Here is a 13,704-nt window from a genome sequence, read left to right as displayed (position 1 = left end):
AGAAAAAGCGTATGGAGTGGAATGTGTAGGTATCAACAGAAAGAGAATGAAAAAAAAATTTGGAGAGGAACAGAGTTACATCAGTGGTAGGATCCAAGAGGAGCACTCTATAAACAGGGCAACAGTTTTCCAATAATACAAAATAATGTATTCTATTAAATGGGTGCATATTAATGATTTTAAGTAAAATCCATGGATGAAGAAATTTGTAAGATGTAGCTTTAGGTCCAATGAGAATTCAAATCATATGCATTTCAAGACTGGGATTGTGGGCATAATGAACAGACGGAGGCAGAACTGGCCTTTTCCACAGACAGGGAGGGAGTCAGTTGCTTGGCAGTGTGTTTGCACGTATTTGGACAGAAATTACTTCACGTTGCTATTAGTTATACATAATCCATAAAATTATAAACTAGCTCAATAAAAGCCTGAGATCAGGTAATCGGGAGGGGTGTGTCACAGACCATGCAGAGTTTCCCCCAAAGCACACATTTTCCATGAAATCCATTCTATGTCCCCCTCTTTGACTAGATAATTACTACTTATCCTTTATGGCTCATCTCGAGCATGAAATGACCATATTTTCTAAGCGTCCCAAAGCATCGTGGAATACTTTTGTAAAACACACGATGAAGAATTGCTTTAAAAAATGACCAAAGATAAACAATATGCAAACCTAGATTCTTGTCATCAGCTTGGCAAATACCAAGTTGCCTTATCCAATTGTAGAAGTTTCTAAAGCTGTTCTTATTGCTGTTTTTACCTCCCATAACTGATGGTGAAAAGTTCTCTGTCTGGAGCTGGTCTGTGAGCCACACTTTGAGTGGTACACTAGCAAGGCACTGATTGATGTGGGAGGGTCTTCTGTTTTAATAAAGAAACTGCCTTGGCCAGCCCTTAGGTGGGTGGAGTAGACAGAACAGGAAGAAGGAAGTGAGGTAGATGGCTCAGACAGATGCCACGCCTCTCCTAAGTGAGACAGACCACCGTGCCTCTCCTCTCTGAGAGAGATGCGATGAAGCTAGCCACCAGGTCAGACATGCTGAATCTTTCCCGGTAAGACACTGCTCGTGGTGTTACATACAGTATTAGATATGGGTTAGTCAAGATGTGAGTAAGAGGCTGGAACTAATGAGCCAGGCAGTGTTTAAATGAATACAGTTTGTGTGTTGTTATTTTGGGGCATAAGTTAGCCAGTGGCCGGGAGCCGAGCGGGATGAAAAGCAGGCCTGCCCACAGCTTCTCGCTACAACTGATGTGTACAGAAGCACACATAGGCACACACTCAGTCATCCCCCACCCCACCAATGCACACACACGCATGAGCGTGCACATGCACACACGGAGAGGGTACTGGAAATGGCACTTCCGGATGCCTGGCTCTGTGTATTACTCCTGGTCTTAGTTCTATTCTTTAGTTTCCAGAATATTCTATACTCTGTATCTCCAACTCTCTCATACCTGGTCTAGTCTAGGAGAGTGGATCTCTGTTCTCAGCTTCCTTTTAAACTCTTATAATTTATTGAGAATGCCAGAGGACTTCAAAAAATTCAATCTAGAGGACTGTAAGATTAGTTTATTAATGGTGGCTTGTTTTCCAGAGGACCAGGGTTTGATTTCCAGCACCAGTGTATGGTGGTTCACAACTGTCTGTGACTCTAGTTCAGGGGGAACTGTTGCCTTCTTTGACCTCTGCAGACATTGCATGCACATGGTGCATAGTTATATGTGCAAAACAAATAAAATGAAAAAGTTATATGTAAGTACTAATATTTATCATATTAAAAATGAGGGGCAAGAAAATATTGTAAACTAACATAATTTCATTTAAAAATAACTGTAGTAAATCATTACAATTCATGTATTTTAAATGGAAATAACTTTTCTAAATCAGAATCAAATAGTAAGAAGAGTGGCATTATTTTACATGTATTAAACCTCTTTGGTGGTGCCAGGTGGTGGTGGCACACGCCTTTAATCCCAGCACTCAGGAGGCAGAGGCAGGTGGATCTCTGAGTTCAAGGCCAGCTTGGTCTACAGAGTGTGTTCTAGGGTGGCCGGGGTTACACAGAAAAACTCTGTCTCAAGAAAAAAATTTAAAAACAAACAAACAACAAAACAAAACAAAACCAAAAAACCCTCTTTGATGTTTGATGTCTTTCCATATAAATATATAATATATATATTATATGTATATATAATGTTTACTTCCTTTTCCTCAAGAAGCTCGAGGCACCTGGATCCTATTTCCACATGCATGCCCTATCTACTGAATGCTCACAGGCCAAATAACCTCTGGGGAAACTCCTTTGTGTTACAGTATGAGAGAAGAGTTGACATGCATGGCTAAATCAGGTCATTAGAAAAAATAATGACTGTATAGACTCTAGAATGGGGATGTGTGGAGGGCTTTGGGAAGCATTGTCAAGGGCAGCTTGGTCAATAACTCCTCATGCCGGCATGCAAACATTTAGGGTGACTACCTTCCCCTGTGTGTTGGGAATTTTCACTTTTCTTGCAGTATCCGAGGGCTGAACCGGAGGCCTCTCACACACCAGGCATGCACTCTCCCAGTGAGCCACATCCCAGCTGCTCTCTAAGTTGTAACACTGAACATCCTGAATCCTCAGCCAGCTGACTGCTGGTCATCTCAATGCAGGCACGCGTTTCCCTCTGAGCTGGGCGTCCCGCTGCTAACCCATCCCTTCTCCTCTACACCTGGTCCTCATTTTCTTTTGTTCCTTTAATCCATTTCCCAGAGCCTTCAATGAACGTGGGTTGGGGCCAGTGTGGTTGTGGAGGCCCCTGGTGGAGACAGCCAGCTGCCCACTGTGTCCTTTCTCCTCTTCTCGTAAACTAACAGAACTCTCATTTTGCTATGTCAAAAAAAGTGTCTGGGAAAAACAACATTTCCAGGCCTCATGCAAATTAGCTGGCCATATGACACAGTTTTGAGAAATAAGATGTTGGAGACGTTGTTGAGTGGGGATTTTAAGGAACACTCATTTAAAAAAGGATGAAAAGGGGCTGGGGAGGTGGCTCAGTGGGTAGCAGTGCTTGCTGTACAAGAATGAAGGATCAGAGTTCGGATTCCGCACTCATGTCAAAATCTGTGTGTTCTGTGGAGGACAGAGACAGGAGGATCACTGAGGCTTGCTGACCATCAGATTAACTCTAGGTTCAACAAGAGACTCAGTACCAAAGAAACAAGGTATAGAGTGACTGTACAGGGGACCCCATGTCCTTCTCTGGCCTCTGAGCTGGCACAGGTGCAGGACCTGCACACATCTGTGTGCACACCCCACACACACACATCCCACTTGTTCTAATTTCTTTCTATTGCTGCCATAAAGCGTTCTCACTAAAATGCAGCTGAGGGCAGAAGGGTGTATTTGATTTCCAGCCCTAGGTTGCAGTCCACTGTTAAGGGAGGCCAAAGCAGGGACTTGTCACAGTCTCAGTCAAGAACCATGACCGAGACAAGCGTTCCCAGGCTGCCTGCTTTACACGCTCTTAGCTTTTGTCACTCCTACACAGTCCAGGGCCCAGTCTGTGAAAAGATACCACTCACATTCAAGGCAGGTCTTCCCACATCAGTGTACCATGAGGACATGGCCACAGGCCAACCTGAGACCCAGACAATTCCTCCTTAGGATTCTCTTCTCACATGATTCTAGGTTGTGTCAAATTTCAGTTAAAGTTGACCAGCCTAATGCATGCACGCATGTGCGCACGCACACACGCAGATAAATAAAATAACAACGTGCAGGAGTAATGATTTATCTCAGCGGTAGAGTGCCTGCCACACAGCATGCAGGATGCCCTGGGTTCAGTGCCTGGACCACAACAAACAAACAAGAGTGGGTCCATAGCATACATATATTTTTTTTCCCTTTGCTCTCTTCTGTTTTGCTGTCTGGAGTCCACCTGGGATAGATGGATTTTCAGACTCATGTTATAGACACGAAGAACAGAGATAGACCTGGTGGGAAATGCAAGGCTAAGGCCAGAAAGGCACTGGCTCCCAATGGCTCAGCAGGGCCACCCCCCCAAAAAAGCTTTGAGTAAATCATTTCTAGATATCTTCTGTAGGGAGATGGATGGAGACAGAGTTTAAAAATCTCCATTGTGCACTGATTTCCAGATTTCTACTGGTAAATTTTATTCACAATAGATGGAAACCATGTTTCTTGGTTCCATAGAAAGCTTATGTAGAGAAGGTGGCAGGATATAAACAACAATGGGTTCATTTACTAAAGGCTGCTGTCTAGCTGCACGAGGGACTCACATGTTCCGGGGAGGCCGGGGCTTCTGGGTAGGAATGGGTTTTTTTTCACCTTGGGCTGGATTAAGGGACTGCTCATCTCTGCCCACACTCTTAAAATGATCATCACTAAAGAACTCAGAGAAACAGCCCAAGAAACCTGCAGGGAAAGCTGTCTTCCATACGCTGTCTGAAAATTTCTGCTTCATTGCTCCGACATTTGGACTGACCTGAGGGGGTCTGGTGGTGAGGTCAGACATCTGGACTGACCTGAGGGGGTCTGGTGGTGAGGTCAGAGCCCACGCTCTCTTAGCAGCATGTCGGAAGTGGCCCCTCACAGATGGCGTCTCACTGCAGGTGTGCCAGTGGTCAGTGCTCAGGCTCTAGGGTAGAAGGCAAGGGCATTTTGCCAGAGTGTTGGCAGACCCATTGGCACCCAGGCAGCTGTCCTCACTCAGAGGCTAGTCTTGCCCACTGGTCCCATTGCCTTCTTGGCCCACTACAGAAAGTAAGTCTTTCAGTCTCTAGGCCTCTGAGTGGGCTCTTACGTCACTACAAGGTTTCATGAGGGTGGGGAGTTGACCGTGATGACCGCAGCTCTACAGACAGGCAAGGATGTCACTCCTGGACACCATGCCACACCCACATACAGCCCCGAGGGCTCAGGAATCTGGCATGAGCAGCTGTGTGGGCACCCTTCCCTTTCAGTCCTTAGTCCAGCTCCTCTTTGTGACAACGAAAAACAAGTAATAGAGTTAAAATCACATTAACATTAAAACAGCAAGGCTGGGAGCACTGAGAGAGGTGGTGAGAGAGCCTCCAGCTTAGAGCGGGATAGCCAAGACGACTAGACAGGAACAGAGCGCTCTGGGGAAGACATTAAGCTGGTCTCTACAGACTCCGGTAGACTCTCAGAAAGCTCTGGAAGAGTGTGCAGAAGGCACTTTTTTCCTTGTAAACTTGTCAACTCCATAAACAGGTGCACTTTGATACAAACGCTTGCATCTAATGTATTTAGTAGTAGCAGATTAATCGTGGATAAAGAAGACTTGCAGGAAAACCTCTGCCTATCCCAGGGAGGTGATGACCCCAAGAGTGGGAGAAGGGGATGGTAGACTAAGTCCTCTAGGTCAAGATACCAGCGGCAGGCTGGGTTGACCCTCCATTCTTTTTTTTTTTTTTTGGTTTTTCGAGACAGGGTTTCTCTGTGGCTTTGGAGCCTGTCCTGGAACTAGCTCTGTAGACCAGGCTGGTCTCGAACTCACAGAGATCCGCCTGCCTCTGCCTCCCAAGTGCTGGGATTAAAGGCGTGCGCCACCATCGCCCGGCCTATTGACCCTCCATTCTTGAGGCATACTCTGTATTTACACTCTCACCTGCTAAAATAAACCTTGACCGTTTGCTTGCTCTGCCTATGCCTGCTGAGAATCCTTCTCCACCAGGAATATGAGAACAGAGGTGGCTGTCATGGTTGGGATTGGAGCAGATGTGGAAGGAGGCGTCTTCTTATCTACAATATCGTGACTGCAGAGGCAAGCTCTCGGATCACAGACTGCTGAGCAAACTCACTGCTGCTCTCTGAACCCTGGCCCGAGATGGGTAAGAGCAGAGGGGTCTACCCACACTTCTTGCTTCTTCCCTTTGCCACCGTCATCAAGAATTCCCGAGTGCTTGTCCATGCATAGATGTGTGCTGCAGATGACGGCTATTGAGACGTGTTGCTGTCCTCCAGTGCTCCAGGCCCAGCCAGACTCTTGAGTCAGCTTTTATGTGGCCATGACTTCTGTGACTCTCTTTCTTCCAGAATCTTTCTTTAAGAGCTCTTGGGGTGTGGTCTTATTTTACTCTCCTTTTGAATATCCATGCCCCCATTCATTTTTTTTAACTTCCAGGGCCCTACTGGGTTCTGGTACCCTGCAACTTATATAAGACATTTTTTTCTTTCTTATTATGTATGATAAATTAGTACTTCACAAGGTTCATCACCCGTAAAGAGCCAAGAAGCTTCTGTGTGAGTGTATGTGTACATTCAGACATAACATATATGTATACTTGAATGTTCATGTAAACTTCTGAGGGAGAAGAAGGGTGGATGAGAGCAGAGATGCACAGGGCAATGATGTAGGGAAGGATGGTATAGTGCAGATTCTTTCAAAGATGCTGTAGATATCACAGGCCTAGATACAGCAAAAAGACTCTGGGTCAGCCTGCTGGGACCTGCCTGAGCTGTAAGGGGTGGGAGGTGGAAGGCGCTGGGCGCTGGGCTTCAGGTGTCCCTGCAGAGTCAAGAGCCACTAATGGAAATAACCACCAGGGCGTGATTTTTCATGCCCTGATTCCAATCACAGACCTGTCATCCAAGAAGAATATTGAAGGGGAAATCCCATTTCCTTTTAGACCAAATGTTCCCCTCAGAAGCCAAAGCCTCTGGAAACAAAGCTGATTGGAAAGACTGGGCCTACACTGCACTGGTTCTCCAGTGAGAGGTGGCTACACTCATTTACTGAGGGATGGCTTTACTGGGGAGAATGTCTGCCCGTGAACAGCAATGACCTTTCATGCTCTTTTGGACCAGACACTCAGCTCACAAAGAGAACTTGTGGCCCATCTGGTCTTTGTGAGCAGACGGATGTGGGTCCTGGCTGGTGATAACCCTGCCATGTGAACCAACTGTGTTGAGGTGGAGACATTGCATCGAAGGGTCTCAGGGAGTGCCAGAGGGAATGAAAGGCCTCCAGATTGCTCTCAGAGAAGAGCATAAGTGTTGGAGGGGGCCGCTGCTTGTTTGTCCTGGCCACCCAAATGGAAATAATCAAACAGAAACTTTATTATTTAAATCACTCCTTGGCCCATTAACTCTAACTTCTTATTGGCTAACTATTACATATTAATTTAACCCATCTCCATTAATCTGTTTATCACCACGAGCTCGTGGCCTACCAGCAAAGTTTCAGCACGCCTGCCTCCAGCATCTCCATGGCTTCTCCCTGACTCTGCCTCCTTTCTCCCAGCATTCAGTTTCATCTTCCCTGCCTACCTACGTTCTGTCCTATCAACAGGCCAAGGCAATTTCTTTATTCATTAACCAATAAAAGCAACACACAGACAGAAGGGCCTCCCACACCACATGAGGCATGAGTATGAACACTTGCACATGGGAAACCTAGTGAACAAGGAAGGCTGCAGGGATAACCATTTAAGCATTCCATGAAGGGACAGGTAGTGTAGGTCTCCTCTCTGGCTTGTCACATGTCACTTGTGACCACTGGTGGTTGGTAGTCAAGAGTTCTAAACGCTTGTGTGTACTAACTAATTCTAAGAATCCTCACTGCCACCCAGAGACGTGGGTCTAGTAGAGTCTTTATCTTCCATTGATGGAAACTGAGGCTCAGCCAGGGTGAGTAAGTCACGGCTAGTCAGTGACCCTGAGCTTTGTGTCACCTCTTATGTCGACCATACATGGCATTCTGCTTGTCTTAGCCTTGTCTAGCCCATGGCTTCTAGGCCATACACCTCCCAGGACAGCTATGAACATGAGTCATATTGCAATGTCAAGAGGTTGGATGCATTTGGTCTAAGACAACCATCTGGGTAGCCTGTTTTAGATGCTCAGGAGGTCCCATGGTGCAGGTGACACTTTTCCACCTGGATGTCTTGAATGTATGAAAATGGCCTGGGAAAGTCTGTCTCTGAGGAGAGCATGCGGGCTTGCTGCTGTGGGCAGGGTCTCTGGCATTTCTTCAGCATCCCTCAGCCTTGGGCACCTTCTGCTGTGGCTGCTCATGCTTTCCCTGACCGGGATAAAAATTATCAGCATCACGGTGCCACCAGCACACAGTGCTGGCTAAGGGGAGCTCCTGCAGTGCAGTGTCTCAGGGATATCACAGCAAACACAGTCACATCAGGTTCTGGGACAAGACCAACTTCCTATGCTATTCCAGAAGACAGGAGACATCACGGGTCCAATTCCTAGCACCATGTTTTAGTTTTTAAATATTTTTGCTTTAAGCCGGGTGGTGGTGGCGTGCACCTTTAATCCCAGCACTCGGGAGGCAGAGACAGGCGAATCTCTGAGTTCGAGGCCAGCCTGGTCTACAAGAGCTAGTTCCAGGACAGACTCTAGAAACTACAGGGAAACCCTGTCTCGAAAAAACCAACCCCACCCCTCCAAAAAAATATTTTTGCTTCATTTTATTTTGAATATATTTATATTAAAATATATTTTGGTTTTTATATACTTAATATATCAATTAATATGTAAATATATTTGAATTAAAAAGAAAACTGAAAATTTGGGACCCAGCCTCTTGTAACCCAAGGTGGCCTCCGACTCTACAGAAGAGAGTGGCCTTGAGGTCTGATCCTCTTGCCTCTGCCTCCTGAGTACTGGGATTATTGGCAAGCACCACACCAGTTAATTACCTTGCTTTTTGTGAATTAGGAGTACTGCATGCTCTTTGTAGAATACTTGAGATATTCATAAAGAATATAAAAGGGTTACCATATAATACCACCAATAATGTGTTTCTTTCTTCTTCTATAAATGTCTGTGCGGATGCGCGTGTGCACATATGTATATGTGTGCCTGTGTACATGAGAGTATTGCACACGGGAAACGTGTACCATTTGTTCTCCAAACAGCAGTGCTTGGTGGTTGTGCAGTGCTCAGCCTTCTGTGGCTGTAGCATGCTTTCCTTAGCCACTTGTTTTCTAATAGATTGGCCCCATGTGTGATGATTTCCTTAAGATGGATGTTTGAAAGTCAAGTTCTGGAAATAAACGCTAAGGCCGCCACTTACCTCCTCAACTTGCCTTGTGAAATCACCAGCCTGGCTTCCAGAGGGGTTGCCGCAGTCGGACACGGCCAGGGTGAGTGGCGGGTCCGGATAACAGTTCCCTTGAGGAACTGTTGAGAGCCGGAGCTCTTTCATCTGAAAAGGAGGGCCTGTGAGCAGAGCAGCTGTCTTCCCGTTTGAAGAACTCTCTTGTGAGGAAGAGAGTGGAATTTTTACAGATTCCTCCATACGGTGAAAGAACACTCGGGAGAGTGGGGGAGAAGCTAATTCTGAGGAAGAGTGGAATCTAACTTAAGTAGCAGGGTTTTTTTTTTTTGTCTATTTATTCATAAAGAGAGAGCCAAGTTTAGTGTGGGACACTGGTTTGTCTCAACATTTCATGATGACACTCTCAGTTTTTCGAATAGCAAGGTCTGTGCAGCATTTATAGAGCATATCGTTTAGGGATATGTGCTTTACTGAAATATGCCTGTAGCTGGTGTGTGTTCAGGTTATAGAATAGAGTCTTGTATAAGCAAAAGGGGTTGAGGAGATGGACCAGTGAGTAAAATATTTGCCATGAAGGTATGATGACAGCTATTCCTACATTCCAAAAAAAAAAGCTGAGTGGGTGTGGTGGCCTGCCTGCAATCCCAGATCTTTGTATGCGTGGGCAAGCTCACTATCTTTGGGTTATGTGAGAGACCTTTCCTCAGTAAACAGAGTGGGGAGCCACTGAGGAAGACAGTGTCAGCTGCTCACCTCCACATGTATGTGCACTGACACGTGTGAACATCATTCACACATGCGTGAACATCAGTCACACATGCATGCACCTCACACACTTATACCCAAAATAATAAAAATGCAAGTTAAAGGTCTGAGAAAAGAGAAGTATTGTAAGAAGCTAACACAGCATGTATTATTAGATACTTGCTTTGAAAATGTATTTTCTAGCATTTATGCTTCTTAATCTGTTTTCTTTCCTAATTCACACATTTGTATGCACACACACATGCATACACACCTTTCTCTCTCTCTCTCTCTCTCTCTCTCTCTGTCTCTCTCTCTCTCTCTCTCTCTCTCTCTCCCTTGTCCCTGAACCGAAGCCTACTGAGCCCCAATTTAAAGATTCCCATTTGCTTATTTTAATAATGCTTGCAGAATCCCACATTCATGCTCCCTGGGTTGAGCTTGTCAGCTCTATCATACTTCCCAGTGTTAGCAATTTGATTTTTCTTCCCACGTCTTCATCATTTTTATAAAGCAGTAAGAGAATCTTACGCAAACTAGCTATCCAGTGCTGGAGGGGAGGACTTGATGTGGCTGGCTTGAGAATGGAGTACTGAGGGCTGGTAGGTGGGGCCACAGAGCTGATGTGGGCAGTATCGGTACCGACAGTTGTCCAGACACAGGGCATTGTGTGCATAGATGTGTTGTCCTGTGCAGGCCGTGTGCTGGAATGGTGAGCACACAAGCAGATGCCCTCCCCCAATCTGACACGGCACGGCATACTTCCTAGTGCTCTCAACTTCAGTAGCCCTAGTAGGATGTGTTTGAAAGCTGTGTACTTGTGCTGCCACGGCCAGGGATGGGTTTCTGGAAGTCAGATCAGGGAAAAAACATGTTAAGGTCTTCAGTACGAATGTAGCTTGAGGGAGAGGTCCTGTTAGGTGTCATCACCTCCGCTGCCAGACCAATGGCTCTTGGAGACAAGCTCTCAACCTTGGTGGGATATGGATGCCTACAGCTGAGTCCAGAAAGTTCTCCAGGACTGGGAGGGGTAAGCACCATGTAGGGCCACCCCCACTGAGTCAGCCTAGTAAGGTTACGGTCCACTTTCTTCTCTGACAGCTTAGTGAAGGGGAGTAGGATTTGCGTGAAAGCCAAGGCTGCCTTTGAGTGCACGGTGTCCCCATTCCTCTACACCCAGGGCTTGTTTCCATGGAGCTGGAATCAAGCCAAGGATGACCTATCAAGAATGTGATCTTTAGCTGGACCTTTTGCAGCTGCTGCTAGCTGGAGATCTGGACTCCAAACTGCTACAAAGGCCATAGGCTGTGGAGAATAGGGTGTTGGGACAGCTCCAGCGTGGAGCCTGAGCAGGATCAGACTGGAAGTAAAGGAGAAAGGAGGGGCATGGTTTCTGCCTGGACTGACCAAGTCTCAGGGGGAGGGGTGGCAGATCTCTGGCTGTCCTCATCTGCATCTGGTCTCTCCAGGTGGATGATTATGACCCTCTGCTGCCTCAATTCCCCCACAAACACATTCCTCATGTCTTTATTTTGGTTGCTAGAGATCATCTGTATTCTAACATAGGACAAATTTTTCGTTTTTTGATGCATCATCTTATGCACCACAGTACCAGGTTCTAGCTAGCTTCTCTTTCGCCATCCCTAGCTTGCCCTTCGCTAAGGCAGGTGGTTCTAGTGGCTCATGAGGAAGTGTTATGATTTTTACCTCCTCCACAATCAGGCTGAGTAGACGTGCCTGGGGCTCTGGCCACTAGGATAGAGCTGGGATACAGATGTGGTCAAGGACTTGACCTATCTGAATGTGCTCAAAGCAGGAAGAGTCCCAAAGGCATGTTGAGCCCCTCTGAAAAGCAACATCTGTCTTAATCAAGTCTGTATCCACCAGGACTACCACCACTCTTGGCTTAGTAGGAACTCAATAAAAAGCTGTTAAAGGGACACTAAAGCCCAATCCTAAGAAGGCCGCAGGTCACTGGGCTGGACTGTGAGATCCTGGGGAAAGGGACAACTTTAGAAATGGGAAGTGTCCTGGTCTAGAGGTTAGAATGGGGCAGAAGTGAGGTTAGTAGGGAGGATGGCGAGACAGCTAAGCCCTGGGTAGACAGGCATGGGCAGGACAATGCTCCAACGCATTTGACTTCTATGGACTGCACAGTTTCTGGGCTGAATGGTGGGGATGCGGAGTCAGGATGGTATCCTGCTCGTGAATGCTTTCATCATAGGTTCTGAACCAACAGCTCCTCCTGGCTTCCCCCTTACTGTCCTAGCTATTGGTCTGCCCTCCTTGCAGACTTTCCTAACTATTCAATGTTAGACTATCTCTGACCTGGCCCCTCCTATCCTCTTTATCATCATCCTCTCAGAGTGAGCCCATCACCTCGTGTGACTCTGGGCATCAGCTCTGTTGGCGAGTGTGCCACTGACCTTGTTCCTGACTGTACCCATGGGCTGCTGATCTGCAAGGCTGGTGGCTTCCTGTGGATGACTGTGACTTAGCTACTAGAAAACACTTTCCCTTTCAGTCCTACCCATGATGCTTCAGCGTTCTACCATTTATCTATCTCAGGAAACAACACAAAAATCCTACAAGTCATGGCTGGAGATCAATAGGTTGTGTGAGCTTCTAAGAGCACCGTACTTGGAGATCTAGCCCCCAGGGCTGTGGATATAGCTCAGAGGGTAGAGAGATGGCCTAACACACAAGAGCCACTCACTTGCAGGTGCCCTCCCTCCACCTGTGTGATACCACCAAGAACAATAGCCCCCTTAGATTCCATGCCCTGGTGGCCAGCTTATCACCCTATCACCGAGTCTCTTCCACATTTACGAGATTGCCTTAAAAGTATATTTTATCTCCCCCCATTTCTTTTGCGGCTGGTGTGCAATCCTTCAGGAAGTCATGTTGAATCTGTCTTCAAAACTTTGCAAACACATCATTTCTTCGCCACTACAGTTCCTCCGTCATTTGTCCCCTGGGCTACTCAATGGGCAGCCCCGGTGCCGTCCTTGCCCTCCTCCAACCTATTCTCGACACAGCAGCCAGAAATTCAATTTTTATTTTTATAAAAGGAACACATGGACATAGTTTAAAAAGACAAATGGTTCTACACCACTTATAATGAAAGCAGCAGGCGCCTGTCCCATCCCTCCTCAGTCGCAATTCACACTTCCCAGAGGTTAACACGCTCAACACTGGGGCAATTTCCACCGTCCTTACTCTACTAACACTTGATTTTTAGGTTCTTGGTTATTTTCGACTGAATGGCAACACAGGGTGAGATTTATTCTCTTGTCATCATTGCCATCCCCCAGCAACTCCCTCCCACTAACATCTCTTCAATGCAGCCATGCCAAAGTCAGATGAAGCCATCAGTCCTGGGCCAGTGGCTAGCTGGTGTGGCATGGGAGGAGCTCAGAGCTGAAACTTCTTTTCTGGAGGGAGGTTTAAGACTCAGAAAGTAAGTAAAACTCACAAGGGGCTGTTTCCTGAATCACAAGGCTCTTCATCAAGGTCAGAGAAGAGATAACAGTAACTGGGGACAGGAGATTTTTCTGATTTGTCTGGCTTCCTGGAAGTTGTCCAGGGATGTGGTTACCTCGAGTAGTGTCCTCCATGCTTGGTGGGCCTTTCGGTGACATGCTTGTCTTTGGAGCCGTCTGTACTCCTGTAATTGCCCCCGGACTTCTGTCACTTAGTCCCTAGGTCACTTGGTAGTTTGAATGTAATTGGCCCCATAAACTCATGGGATTGGCACTATTAGGCGGTGTGGCCTTGCTGGAGTAGGCACGGCCTTGTTGGAGGAAGTATGTCACCGTGGGCATGGGCTTTGAGGTTTCCTATGCTCAAGATTTTAACCAGTGTCCAAGTCTTATTTCTTGTTGCCTTCAGGATGTAGAACTCTCAGCTACC

Source organism: Arvicola amphibius, chromosome 3 (genome assembly GCF_903992535.2).
Source record: "Arvicola amphibius chromosome 3, mArvAmp1.2, whole genome shotgun sequence".
Taxonomy (NCBI): Eukaryota; Metazoa; Chordata; class Mammalia; order Rodentia; family Cricetidae; genus Arvicola; species Arvicola amphibius.
This window is presented reverse-complemented; position numbering follows the sequence as displayed.